Here is a 15,403-nt window from a genome sequence, read left to right on the forward strand (position 1 = left end):
TTTAATTGGGTCAAGAAAAATTAAATTTGAACTTGATAGCATCTCAAAACCTAACCAAACCCCCATTAAACTCCAAATTGAAGTCCACTTGGTTGAGGCCCACCAAGGCCCACGAATTTGGTCACCTTGGCAAAATTTCTTCAAGAAGCTTCCTCCCCCTCATGATAGACCATCCACTGCCCTTGGCTGCACCAAATAGTGCCTTGATGTGAAGAAGAATCCACCTCATCAACCTTCATACCTCACAGCTTCTGCAGGCAGTCATTTCCCCTCACTATTCTCCACTTTATGTCACATAGCCACATCCAATCAAGAGTCATTCAACCCCTTATCTTCCCCCTCTAGAAGTCTAGACTCGTGCAAGCCACACTTATTTTCCTTTAATCACTTCTTCACCCCGTTCTTAGAGAGAAACCCAACAGAGTTCTCTTGGGCAGATTTCTGGGTCTTTTTGCGTTGAGAGTTTAGACCCTTTGTAAGTGTTTTCACACGATGCTTCTTTCAAAATAGTTGTTCCTATTTTAGTACAGTTTTCTTAGACCTATTATTCGTATCATTCCATAGTCATTTGGTTGGTCAAAAGTATTTTTAACCATGGAAATGTCATTTTGGGCGTGAAACTGGAGAATATGTTGTGTTTTGAAATTTTTAACCAAGCTAATGGACATATATATCTTGGTCCGAAAATTTTATAGTGTTGTTAACATATTTTTATGAGTTTCCATTGAGGTTTTGTTGCATGAATAGAGCTTTTGATGATAGAGTTTCTTAGATCTAGAAACTTGAAAACTAGAAGTGGAAAAACAGTTTTTGTTGAGAGAAAGTTTGAATATTTAGTGATTTGATCTTACTCTAAAGGCTTTGAAATTTTTATATGATAATCCCAAGTCTCTTATTTTCATGTTATATTGTTATTTTGAAGATATTTTGATGTGAACCCCAATCGACTCGCTTTGAGACCCAACAACAATATTGGAAAAACAAACCCAAGAACGCCAAACTCAAGTCTATGGATGGAGAATTTAGACCCGTTGAGAACTCGTTTCAAGAACCTAGATTATATCAAAATCTAGACCCGTTGAAATCCCGTCTCAAGAACCCAAATTACGAGGAGGAACGCCACAAAGGTTGTGATTTACCTTTGATAAGTTCAAGAGTTCAATTAAGAACAAGAGGAGAAAACTCACTCACAATTAAAATTCGAAATAAAATAATGTCTTCCATAGCTTGGATTAAGTGGATCAAAACTGGTTCTCATTCTTTCAAGCCCATCATGTGTGTTGGGCTCTTGCTAGTTTCATCCCAATTGGATTGCACCAATTCTTGCATTGCTCTCTTAATCCCAAGTGGCTCTTAATCTTGTAATTGATCCTTAAGACTTGGTCCACCTTGGGGCCCATCATATTTAGTATTATTTTTAAAGATATGATTTTTCTATGCAATAGGATTTTGGTTAGGCCTAAGATTTGATGTTTTTGGGTTGGATCCATGTTTTATTGAGTTTTATTAGCCAAGTGATTTTAAGTTTTATGGTTGGATATTTTTTAGGACACATTTTTAAACCATGTGATATTTTATTTTGAAGATCTCATCTTTTTAAGCCATGGATCAAGAGATTGATCAAAGCTAGTTAAGAAAAAAAAAAGTTTCTGCTTTTGGACTAAGTGTAAAACCAAAAACTCCAATTGTTATTTTGTGATTTTGGTGACTTTATTTTGATGATTTAAAGCATGTTTGATCTCAGGATGATGTTAGAAATAAGATTTACTTTTCTTGGAATCCTTGGAGATGTTTGATTTAGGGTCAAAACTGTTTAGATCTTTTTACAAAAAAGTTTGGTGTTCTTTATTATCTTTTTCTAAATGGATGTTTTAAGTATGGTTTTAAATTTAGGATAGGAATATATTTGTTGCAAAATTTTGGTTTAAGCACAAGTTTTGAAATTTGAAGGAATTGCAACAAAAATAAGAGAAATGGCCTATGGATGTTTTGGCCATAGTGTGTTTTTCATAGTTGTGGCTTGTTTTAAACTTTTCTGAGTTGATACTTGAGTTTAGGACAAAATTTACATAAGGAATGTAAATTTTAGAAATTTTTGAAGTTAGGATGTGAAATCCTTAAGTTAGGGGTAAAATGGTCATTTTCTCACATGTGGAGGGTAAAATTACCATTTTACTCTACGTTGCCTCTTTTACACATTTCTAATTGTTAGTAATTAAATTTCTAACTTTTAGAATACCCTCTTACAATTTCTCGTATTTCGTGCTATATTCTCATAAAATGCGACGATCGAGGTAAGTTGACTTTTGACTTACTATTATTGTTAGTTTACTATGTATGTATAATGGGTAAGGGAACTAAAAGTTATGTATGTATATATACGCCATGCCATGTCACGTAGTTACATGTTTATCTATTATGCATGATTTAATTTTGTCACGAATATTTATCGGTCACATATTATATGTTATAAGTATGCCATATGTTACATGTATGTCATATCATGTAATATTCATTATTGTAAGCATGTCATGTTAAGTAAAGAAGTCAAATCAGGTTTATGTTAAGTCAAGTTTCAAATCACGTTCATGTTAAGTTATTAACGTCAATCATGACCCTAAGTGTTAGGATGGGGTAATATCTTAGTGAAACTCCTTTGTTCATACTGAAGTGTCTAAATAAGTGTGAAATTTCTTGGGTTTACTAAGTACAGTCACCAAGTTGCGAATTGAGCCTAACTAGCTAGTCACCAGAGCGGACCAGGCACTAACGCCGATAGAGCCATATTTTATTTTACGTGTGTTCACAGCAAGTGTGGCACAAACAATTCATAGGGCCACAAAAACTGTGGAGCATGAAGTATGGGGCCACAATAGCTGTGGAGCATACACTACGTGAGACACAATAATTGTGACACGTAGAATACGTGGGGCCACAACAACTGTTGAGTACGTATTAACACACTCACAGCTAGTGTAGATACCTGTGTTGTGATGCGGTAATTGGGAGGGACACATAGCTCAAGGGGACTCGTGTAGCAACCATATGGTTAGGTTATTAATTAAGTCTATTGAACAAGATTCCAAATTCTTGTCAAGAAGTTAAGAATAAGCAATCATGGTGACTCCATGAGATAAGAATAAGTTTCAGATTAAGTTCATGTTCACATTCAATTTCAAGTCCATGTTCATATCAGGTTATGTTCACGTTTATGTTAACTTACTGAAATTTATAATCAAATCTCACTTGGGGCCCATCACTCTTGGTGGGAGCATTGTTTCCCATTCATTGAGTTTGCATATACTTGGAATGGTCCCTTTGGTGTAAAGAAGAGTTTACGCCTATTACATGAAAACTTTTGGGAGTATGGTTTGCCATTCATTGAGATCGCACATAATTGAAGTCATCATTTTGGTATAAAGAAGACTTTAGACGTGTTTCATGAACGTTTGTGGGAGTATCACTTTCCATTTATTGAATTGTTACATGAACGTTTGTGGGAGTATCATTTTTTATTTATTGAATTGTTACATAATCGTTTGCGAGAATATCATTTGTCATTTATAGAGTTTGCATATAATAGGACCATGCATACTGCTACTTCATATTGTCATTGTGAAATTATTTATGGTTTTAATCAATTTATTTTTTTTGATTTAATGCATTTACCTGTTGATGACAGAAGTAGCTTGGATGGACATTTCCAAATTGTTGATAAAGTTAATGATACTTCATATCTAGTGGATCTTCGAGATAAGTATCATGTGTTTGCTATTTTAAAATGTTACTGTTTTTTTTTTCCTTTGATCCAGCTGGAGATTCGAAATCGAATCCTTTTGAGAATAGGGGGAATGATGGGCCCCAAGGCGGACCAAGTCTTAAGGATCAATTACAAGATTAAGAGCCACGAAGATCAAGGGAGCAATGCAAGAATTGGTGCAATCCAATTGGGATCGAGCTAGCAAGAGCCCAACACTCATGAGATGGGCTTGAAAGAAGGAGAACCAGTTTTTATCCACTTGATCCAAGCTATGGAAGACACGACTTGGGCCTATTATTATTGAAGGCCATGGACTTATTTTTTTCATTAAACGGGCTTATTTTATTAGTCAAATGAATTAATCTAAAATAATTGGGCTTGGGGGATGTCCAGCCCACACGTCTTATTTTTAATGAACTAGGATTTTGAGGAATGCCTTGTATTTTGGCCAAGAGTTTATTTGGAAAGTTATAATTTTATGTCTCACTAGGGTTTCAGAAGTTACTGTAGCGCGGCGTATGGCACCGTTCATGCTACAGTACCCGAGGCATTGTTTACTTAGGGTTTTTGGGGATTGTCTATTTAAATTACTTGTAGCCTCATTTGAGAGGCAGACTATATGGAATTGTCATTGAGAGTTAAGTTATCTCCTCTTGTTCTTCTTGAACTTCTGAACTTATCAAAGGTAAATCAAAACTTTTGTGGTGTTCTTCCTTTGTAATCTAGGTTCTTGAGAGGGTTTTTCAATGGATCTAGATTTTGATATAATCTAGGTTCTTTGAACGAGTTCTCATCGGGTCTAGATTCTCCATCCATATACCTGAGTTTGGCTTTCTTGGAGTTGTTTTTCCAGTATTGTTGTTTGGTCTCAAAGCAAGTATATTGGGGTTCACATCATTTGGTATCAGAGCAAAGTTTCCAATCAGGTGTAATTCTATCTTTTATCTATTGCATCTTGAATTCTAGGGCTTCATTGTTCTAGGGTTGCAAAAAAAAAGAAAGAAACAAAAAAAAAAGTATAGAAATTCGTTCTTCCTAGGGCTGCCAGATTACTCTATCATTTTGGTTTCATATTTATCAACATTGGGTTGCTTAGAGTTGGAAATTTCTGGGGTTTCTTGTATCTTTAAGTTTGTCAATTCCTTTGAGTATTTGAATTCAATTGTTTGATTATTATAATTGAATATTGCTGTTTGTGATTGAATCGGTGAGAAAAGAAAAGAAAAGAAAGGAAAAAAAAAATAGAAAAGAAAAGAAAGGAAAGGAGAAGAAAAGAAAAGAAAAGAAAATTCGAAAAAAAAAAGTTTAGGAATCCGAATTTTTTATTTTTTATTGAGTTTTATCATCAAAGAGGCTGCATATATCATTATAGTTGGTATATTTGTCTTGTGATTACCCTTTCCCTCATATCATTTCCCTGACTCTTATGTCATTTTATTCTTTCTGTGTTTTCTCTTATTCTTGTTTCTTGAACCTAATTATTAGATGGAATAAGACAGGAGTGTATATTATCTTGATTTAGTCTAATTAGTTCTGAAAGAACTTAAGTGAGAAAACTCTTGAGATCATTATCGGGAAAAAGTCAATTAAGAATGAAACACGATTGGAGTGCCATTATTCGAGTGTAAACACATAAGGGAGAGTGTGAGGTCATTTTCCACTAACATTCTTTTTTGTGCAGCACATACAATGACTCATTAAAGTGACTCATAACCAAAAGAGATGTCAAATAATTCATTTGTGTTGCAAGCCATGCAACAACAATTTGAGTGATTGAACATGGTGTTGAGGGAAGTAAGGGATAGGATGGATTAACGAGGTGCAGTGATTAGAAATGTACAAAGTGGAAAAGATAGGAGGAGACATGAGTCTAGTATTGAGAATAGGTTTCCTCCATCCAAGTACTTCACTATACTGCTCACCCAGTCTGGGGTACTTGACCCCAAAACTCCTACTCCGGCACCCACAGCTGGGACCTTGACGACCCTTTTCTCGACTGGCCATGGTAGGGGTACTTCCTCCCCTACTGATGCCGCTCGTGCCAATCTGTCTACGACCTTGTTGCCCACCAAGGTATATCTGTGTTATAGCAAAGTATGAGAAGAGATCGCGTATTTCACAAACTCGTGCCAAATATTTCTTCAACTTTTCGCCATTTGCAGCATACATGCCCAAAACTTGATTTACTACTACTTGTGAATCCACCTGGTGTCTACTTCAGTTGCCTCGATCTGGGCGACCACAGACAAACCCACTATCAATGCTTCATACTCAGCTTCATTGTTCGTTACTCTGAACGCCAGTGTGACCATGTAATACCGTTCCTGACCGTCGGGGCTCAATAAATGTATTCCCAGGCCTCTGCCTGTTCGGCAGGATGACCTGTCTATAAACAATACCCAGGGCTTTCCTGATGGTGCTATCACCTCTTCCTGGGGAAAATTTGAGAATTCTGCTACAAAATCTGCCATTGATTGCCCTTTTATGGCTTTCCTTAACTTGTACTTTATATCGAACTCACTCAGCTCAATTGACCAACCTATCAGCCTCCCTGTACAATTTGGCCTCCTCAGTATTTTCACCAATGGAGCTTCTGTCAGTACCTTCATTGCCAGAAGCTTCCTAGCCTCCACTACCAAGGCAAATGCCAACAACTCAATTCGAGGGTATCTGGCTTCTGCTCCTCTGAGTGCTCAACTCACATAATATACCGGATGTTGTACGGCTTCTTCTTCCTTTATGAGGACGGAGGATACAATGTGCGGGAAGACTGCTAGATACGCATAGAGTACATCTCCCTTCTCTGGTCACTTTAAAAGGGGTGAACTGGCTAGATACTGTTTTAACTTTTCGAACGCTTCATCGCACTGTTCACTCCAAGGATGTACCTTTCGCAGTACTTGGAAAAAGGGGAGATACTTATCTGTTGACCTGGCTATGAACCTTCCCAGGGCGGCCACTCTCCCCACGAATCGTTGAGTCTCGTTCAGATTCTTTGGTAGCTTTATATTAATTAAGGCCTCTATCTTATCTGGAAAAGCTTCAATTCATCTCTCTGATACGATGAAGCCCAAGAGTTTCCTTGACTGGACCCCGAAAGCACATGTCGATGGGTTCAGCCTCATCTTGTAACGACGTAAGACTCCAAACGCCGTTCACAAAATCCCCAAGGTGCTGGGCGGGCTCTTTGCTTTTTACTAGTAGGTGATCCACGTAAACCTCCATAGATTTTCCAATCTGTTCCCTGAACATCCGGTTTACCAGCATTTGGTAGGTCGCCCCTGCATTCTTCAGTCCAAAGGGCATGACCTGTTAGCAATATAGCCCTCGGTCTGTGATGAAAGATGTCTTTTCTTCGTCAGCCGCGTTCATCCGTATCTGGTTGTAACCCGAATATGCGTCAATGAAGCTCAACATATGATGCCCCGCTGTACCATCTACAATGACGTCGATGCGTGGTAAGGGGAAGCTATCTTTCGAGCAAGCCTTGTTTAAATCTGTGAAGTCTACGCACATTCTCCACTTCCTATTCGCCTTTTTCACCATGACAACATTGGATAACCACTCTGGGTAGTGGGCCTCTCTGATGAAACCGGCCGCAAGCAACCCTTCAACTTCTTCACTAATGGCAGCGTACTTCTCTACGTTGAACGATCTCCTCTTCTGTCTCACTGCCTTGTGCAACGGGTCCACGCCTAAGCAATGCTCAATGATGTCATTGTCTATACCGGGCATTTCTTCATGGCTCCATTCGAAGACATCCCTGTGTTCTATCAACAACTTTATCAGGGCTTCCCTATCTGTTGGTGGGACTTGTGTCCCGATTCGAGTAGGTGTCCCGGGGCGATCAGCGTACAATGTCACGAGTTCCAGAGGTTCGTTGACTTCCGCATGTTGCTGAACCCAGTCATCCCTGACTTCTATATCTCTCTCGTAAGTTACCGTCACAGGTGGCGGCAGAGGTGGCAAGGCACCATCCTGTCCTGCGACCGTGCAAACTTCCTTCTTGACTTTCTTTAATTCCTGCAGATAACATTCTCGAGCTAGGGCTTGCTCGCCTCTCGCCTTTCCCATGCCGCCATCTGTTGGGAACTTCATTTTGAGGTAGTAGGTGTTACTGCCCTCAAATGGTTGAGTGTCAGTCTACCCAGTATGGCATTATAGGAGGAAGGAGCTAATACTAAGAAGTCGGTCATCGTGGTTGCTGTTCGCACCCCCGTGCCCATAGTTATTGGGAGCGTGATCGCCCCTACTGGTTAGATGGTATCCCCTGAGAAACCATTTAACGCCCCGTAGGGGAGAGCCTCAGTTTTCCAACATCAATCCCCATTTTTACAAACGCCTCCCAGAACAGTATGAGTCGAGCTTCCATTGTCTACTAGTACCCGCCTAGTTGTGTAATTAGCTATCACGAGTGTTATCATTAGAGCATCGTCATGTGGATATATGATTCCTTCCCTGTCTGCCTCGTCAAAGGATATCACCATTCGCTCATTGTCGAGCTTTGGTTGTTTGTGTACTCTATCCGCCACGAACACCTCTTCATATCTCTTGCCTTCTGTGCATATGCCTTTCGGCTGGACGTGGAAATACCACCCCCAGCAAAACCTTTGGCTATGGTCTTTATTTTCCCTATGGGCACCTTGTTCTGATCGTTTCTTGGGGGCGACCTCGCCCTCCTATCCTGGCGGTTATTGGCATGGCGGCGCCTTTTTTCTGGACTGAAACTCCGCCTTGCTTTTTGCCTAGCCTCTGAACACCTTTTAGGTTTTGACCGCTCTGCGACCATTCGCTCCAACTTGCCGATTCCTGCTAACTCAGCGACTCTCTTTCTCATGGTCGTGCAATCCTCAGTCCAATGCGAGCTCGTCTAATGGTACTTGCAGTACCGACAGTCTATTTTCACAAGGCGCAGGCTTTCCTTTTCTCTTTCTCCTTCCTGTACACCCAGATTATTGTCCACTAATCTAAGGTTGCGATCTGATCGCCCTTCCCTCGCTCTTTCTCGCCTATTAGGATTACCTTTCTTGTCAGCTCGCTTGTTTCTCCGCTCGACCCGAGTATCTTCTTTACAAGGGTCCACCAAAGCCTACAGAGGATCTTCTGCATTGACAAAATCATCCACCATATCCATGAACTCCCTGAGGTGGAAAGAGTCCTTCGGGCCAACTCCGCCATGAAAGGACTGCGTGGCCATAGCCCTCCTAACAGGGTGGCCAGAGTGATCTTCTCATCTTGGTCATTCGTCGTTAAGCGCTCCTTGTTGAAACGGGCCAAGTAGGCTTTTAAATTCTCATATTCCCTTTGCTTAACCGTTAACAGGTAGGCGACTGGGCGCCGACATCTTCGGCTAGGCATGAACTGAGTCAAGAACTACTTTGCTAGTTCCTCAAAACTATCTATCGACCTTGGTCTAAGGGTTCCAAACCATCCTCAAGCAGTCACTTTCAAGGTTAGAGGGAAAGCTCGGCATGCAACCCCTTGGAAACCGTGAAGCGTGATGTGAGCTTTAAACTTTTCCAGATGATCTACCGGGTCCTTGGACCCATCGTACATATTGATCTGGGGAAGTTTAAACTTTGGCGAGAGCGGTACAGCCATAATACAGGCGCTGTATGGCAAGTCTTTTTGGTGGAGCAGACTTTCCATCGAGGAAGAACTGCCCATCTTCTTTGCCATCTCTTCATATTTTCCTGCTAACTCTTTCAAGTCATCATGCATCCTTCCTTTCTCTTCGCGTTCAGCATCCTTTTCGACCCTACAATGTGCTTTTTGCTCACCTTGCTCACTGTGAGTGGGCACATCGTCATTATGAGAATTGGCATTCCTTCGTCTCAAGTCGTCGTTCTCTTTTTGCAAGACTCCCATGGCCTCCAGATCTTGTTTCAACTTCTCCTCTGCTACTGCTAGTCTCACTTCCACAGATGACGGTCCGGCGTCCATCGTTCGGCTTGCTACTCAGCGTGTTACAATTCACATGTGAGAACCACGCTGAATCACAAGATCCCACAGACGGCACCAAATGTTCGGGACGTATCTCACTTCCAATCTCCCACAGTTCAGTCGTTCTTCTTTTATGAAACTTGAGGGGGGCTCCTCCTGCAAACAGATTACATGTATATATAGGCTCGTTTGCCATACATATCTCATCCAGGATTTATCGGAACAGATCAAGATTTAGGATTTTGAATAATCCTATCACTTCTTACTGTTTTTATCCTTCCGTTAAAGGTAGTGCCATGTATGTCTCCTTTTGAATTCCTTTTAACCATCCTTTCATGACTTTTGAGCTCATGCTGGGCCCAAATTCTGGGCTTCTTAGTGTTTAATGTATTATGGGCCCTTTTTATATGCTCCAAGGCCCTCCGGTTGGAATGGTCCCTCCAAAGATAATGCCAAAATGCAATGGAGCTTGACAGCATGGCGTGATCCCTACTCAGCATCTCCATTGCCCTAGCCATTAATGATTACTATTGCAATTTAGATATTATTATTGCTTTTTTGTTTTTTGATTGTGTCCATCTCTCACCCTTCTGTATATCTTGCATTTATTTATCAAATAAAATTTTGACTCGCCGAGAAAGTAAAACAAAGGGGTTAACCCAGAGCACACAACATGATCATATAGAAGCTACTTGAAGAAACTGCTAGTGGGCCACGGCCCACAGGTAACTTCACAAGGACAGAACTGATCAAATTCAAAATGTTCAGTCCTGCAAAATACTAGTTCAGCGAGACAGTTTTAACTGGTGTCCTACCAATGCACTCGGGTTGCGTAGGTAGTTAAAATTTCTCTTATCTTGCAACTTGTCAGGTCAACTACTAATAATACTTGCTCCACATGTTAAGTAGATCAAGTTTGAAACATTCAGAAATCAATGCCTGACATGTAGATGTCCAAGCTCCTGTAAGCATAAATTTGGATTACATGGACTCTTTTCTAAGATAGATACCATCCTCAACAACCTGTAGGGCCTTAACACCCTAGCTTGAGGACAGATGCCATGTGGGGCATTTTTACTAAATTGGCTTCAAAAATGAGTTCTGCCAAGTTGATTACACATTACACGTACAAAAATCCATTCCGGCAACTTAACTGTAACTGTCATTGATGAGTGTGCGAAAATACACTCTATATACCCTATTATTAGACTAAAATACTAAAATGTGAATAGAAATCATAGGAATTAATGTGTATTTTTAAATTGAATTTCTATTTACGTTGGGATACTCCAAAACAGTTTTTTTTATGTCTAATTTCAGAGTTTATAAAAGAGCAAGTCAAACCCAGTCAAATTCAAAGGAGGATATTCATGGGGTTTGAGAGCAATTTGAAAGAAAAGAAAAAGAAAAAAAATCACAAAATGAAACCACAAGAAGTCCAAGTCCGAAATTCTCTAAGAGACAGTCTGGACATACTTTAGTGTTTTGATCATATCTTTTTACTCATATATCGGATTGATGCGATTCTTGATGCATTGGAAAGCTATCTTAAAGGGCTATAACTTTGTCTCTAATAAGGATTTCCAAATTCGAACTCCTAAAGGCTGTACGTGGCTGCCAAGATAAGTCCTAAAATTTAGACGATTTTTTTATGCGGAAATCAAGAGGACATTAGGGTTTCTTTCTTACCCTATATAAGCATATCATTAGCACGAAATGGAGGGGGGAAGAGGCACAAGAGGCAGATCTGAAGAGAGGAGAAAATCACTTCCATGGCCACCGTTCGCTTCAGTTTTCTCTGGAGATTTTTGTTGTCCATTATATTTATGGGTAACTAAATTTTCAAGTAGGGTTAGGGATGAACTTGCACATTAGATGGTATTTCCAATTTATTCTTAATTCATGTATTTGATTTTCAATTTCTAAAACTCTTTTGTTTTATCATTCTCAATTCATCGTTGATATTTTCTTCTCCGAATAATCATAGAATTTATTGTGTTTATGTATTCAGTCATGCTTTTTCTATTGAATGGATTAGTTCTTTGATTATGTTTGGATCAATTATTTATCTATATTGATTTAGTTTTTTGCTGCAATATCGCTTCCTGAGTATATTGTCGTCATTGGATTTTATCAATAGGGTAATTCACGTTTTTTAAAAGTGATGAATGTTTTTTCAAAGGGTTTCATTTTATGTAAGTCTGGTTTATAAATCTATACCTTCCGATTGGGAATTGCGGGAATTGAATTCCTAATTGAGTTATCCAATGAATTAAGAATAATTAAAATACCAGATTTGTGCAAGGGATTTCCGACACTCTACTGTTTGTCAAATTTGAGTACTTTTTCCGTTAATCACTTTACTTCACTTTAATTTACATTTAAAATTAATCTTTGTTCTCCATTATCTATTTAATATTTTGCTTTAGTTTCTTTGTTTCTTTTGCTATTCTTTTAATTTGTCTCCCTGTGGAATCGACACCCCAAACCTGTGCTACAACTACCGCATTATTCTTTGGGCGTAATCAGTCATCACAACAACACTGATCTTCCTCCCTTGAGATTCCTAAGAACAATGATAACAGAATCTCCACGGGGAAACATCCTTACTGATGAATCTGTCTTTATTTACCGGATGTGCCTTTTTCTACCTTTATTTGTTTATGGTACCTATATGCTATATGGTAGAATACAAACATTTAGTTTTAGGGAGACAAAACTACAGGCATGGCATGGCAAGAGCCCAATTTGATAAACATTTCGATGACATTTTTAAGAACCATGTTGCAGTGCTGAAAAAAGGGTCTGACACGACCCAACAGCTTTTTGTTATTCCGACAATTTATGAGCACCTGTTAGAGAACAATTGAGCACCTCCACTAGGAGAATTTAACTATGCACCAGGAACCATGTTGGAATGAGAAAATCACCTAGTGTTGTTTTTAGCGCTCATCATCAGAATAGAAAGATTTTATTTGGATGTTGAGCTGAATTGTGATGAATTTAATTTTTTATAAATAGTAATGAGTTGAGACATTAGAATGAGTTTTGTGAAATCCCCTAAAATGAGTTTAGATATATTTGAATAATAGTATGCGTTTAGATGTACTTATGGAAAAAAAAATTGTGACTCCCACGTGTAAAGAGATGTTGAGTTAAAATAAGTTGTGACTCCCGCATGTAAATATGTGTTAAGTTGAAAAAGGTTGTGGGTCTAATGTGTAAAGGGGTTTTGAGTTGATATGAGTTTAATTATTTGAGAGTTACGTGTTTGAATGTCATACTCAACTTAAAATTAGACTGAACTGAGTTGATCTCAATTCAATCCAAATTCCAAACGAGGCCAAAGGGTCCAGTGTTAAATTCCTCTTCCTCATTTTTGGTACCCTGTGATAATCATATTTGTGTTATAAACCGATTTGTATAATTATCTTTAACCATCAATTAAGGCCATCTTTAGCCGTCAATTATGACATCTCTTAGCCATCAATTATGACTTAAATTATACATAAACCATCTTTGTACTCCTATATATATGGGTATCATTGACTTGTATAAATTTAAAGTTTTTATTATTGAATAACAATGTTTTCTCTTGCTATTTCATTTCTCTTTTAGTTTCATTCACATTATCAGCACGAGACTCTGTTGATTCTGAAGATAATGATCTTCTACTTCAAGTAAGTTTTCAATATATTATTTGTAGTCCCCAAGGTGAATATTAAAGATTATATTACTTATTATTAGTTGATAAAATTCTACGTTTATTCTCATAGTTTACATTTTAGTTATATCTATGGTGAATTAATACTCTCATAATTTATTTTTCAGTTATAGCTGTGACGAATATTATCTATGGTGAAATAAAATTTTCATAATTTACATTTCAGTTATATATGTGGTCAATTTTTATTCACATAGTTTATTTTTTATACTTGTTATGAATGATTGATGATAAGATTCATCTTGGAAGATAAATTGAACATCCTGAAAGATTGCCCTAAATCAATAATTTTATTGAATACCTCATAATAAAAGATCTATTGATTCTGTGAGATAATTTAAAGAAATGATATGTGTACCAAAAGATCGGGATCCTCTCAAAAACTCGTTATGATTAATACACCTGAAGTTGCATGATTGAAATTGTGTAGAGAAAAATCACTAAAGAATATATGTTTAAAATGAATGACTCGAATGTGCTCTTGAAGTAGCAATATTGAGTGCGAAAGTTCACAAGATATTCTAAACTTATATCTTGTCTTCTAGTGGCTGAGCGAAATAATGAGTGGTCAAGAAATCATTGATCATGTCCTACTAGTTCCACATCATTCCCTAAAGTGAATGGTATTAGATTTATATCATTCCCAGAAGCGAATTGTGCATTTCTTTTAAAAGAAACCAAAGGATTGGATGTGATAATGAATATTTTTATAGTACTTATATGATTTCGGATCAGAAACTCGTATTGGAAAACGACCAGCGTTCTCTTTGAAATAATATTATATAACTATTGAATCATATATTATAATGCATCAAAAGTGGTATGATTCAAAATATTTGTATATTTTTGATGAAGTTTCATTATCCGAAATCAATTACGATAAATCGAACAAATTTCATATGGACATCTATATAAAGAAAAAAAAAATCTTTTACTATAAAGTCTTCCCACCATGAGCAGAAAGAAAAATTTGTTTGAAACAAATAAAATGAAATAATTCAACGTTATCTTGATTATCATAAGTGAACTAGAAGTTCAAATGATAATTAATTTATGGATGCAGTAAAATAAAAAGGTCTCATATTCTAGCTGTTAAAATCTCAATGAGGATTGAAAATCCTTGTAGGACAAATTAAGAAATTTAACAATCTAATGAACATAAGACATGTCTAAAAGCGTGTGAGACCTATTGATACAAAAGATAAAGTATCCCGAAAGAGAAAAGTACAAAGAAAAGAAATTAGTGCTTCTGAAAAGGCCATACTACAAAATAAGTAATATGATTCATCCAAACTTTCTATACAAAATTCTCTCATAATAAAAACTCCTGAAGTATAATCCTCTTTAAGAGGAAACTACTAATGAGTATCTCCTGAAGTATAATCCTCTTGAACAGGAAACTACTGAAGCGTACCTCTGAAAGGTTTTTCATGAAATGTTTTCCCTTGAAAAGGGATAGATATTTGAAAATAACGATATCTCGATACATTTCATGAGTATTGGAGAAATTCTGAATAGAAATAAAACCGTTGTCGACAACATATTTTTATATAAGATGACACTGGACATTACTCTGGACATTACTATAAATAATGAAGAAAGTAAGTTAAGAACCGTCGAAGAATACCGACGTAAAAATATTGGCCAAAATAGAAAGAAATAATTTCTGCAGAATTGATATCACTAATAAAATGTGATACATATGGACTTGTAGTCCAAACACCTAAGAGGTATTGCTTGTTGAATATCAGTGGATATTTGTATAAAAAAAATAAAAACGTGATATATGAATCACGAGTCGGTCTTTCGCAAAAATAATATTGATATGCTTTTGAAGTGGATGAAATTATATTAAGGTTTTCATTAACTTGATAGTTACTGAGAGTTTGGGTATGCATGATTAACTGCATATTTATATGGATCACTAGATATGAAATTCATGAAGCATATAGTCCTGAAATACTTATTCTATCAAG

Source organism: Carya illinoinensis, chromosome 5 (genome assembly GCF_018687715.1).
Source record: "Carya illinoinensis cultivar Pawnee chromosome 5, C.illinoinensisPawnee_v1, whole genome shotgun sequence".
NCBI classification, from domain to species: domain Eukaryota; kingdom Viridiplantae; phylum Streptophyta; class Magnoliopsida; order Fagales; family Juglandaceae; genus Carya; species Carya illinoinensis.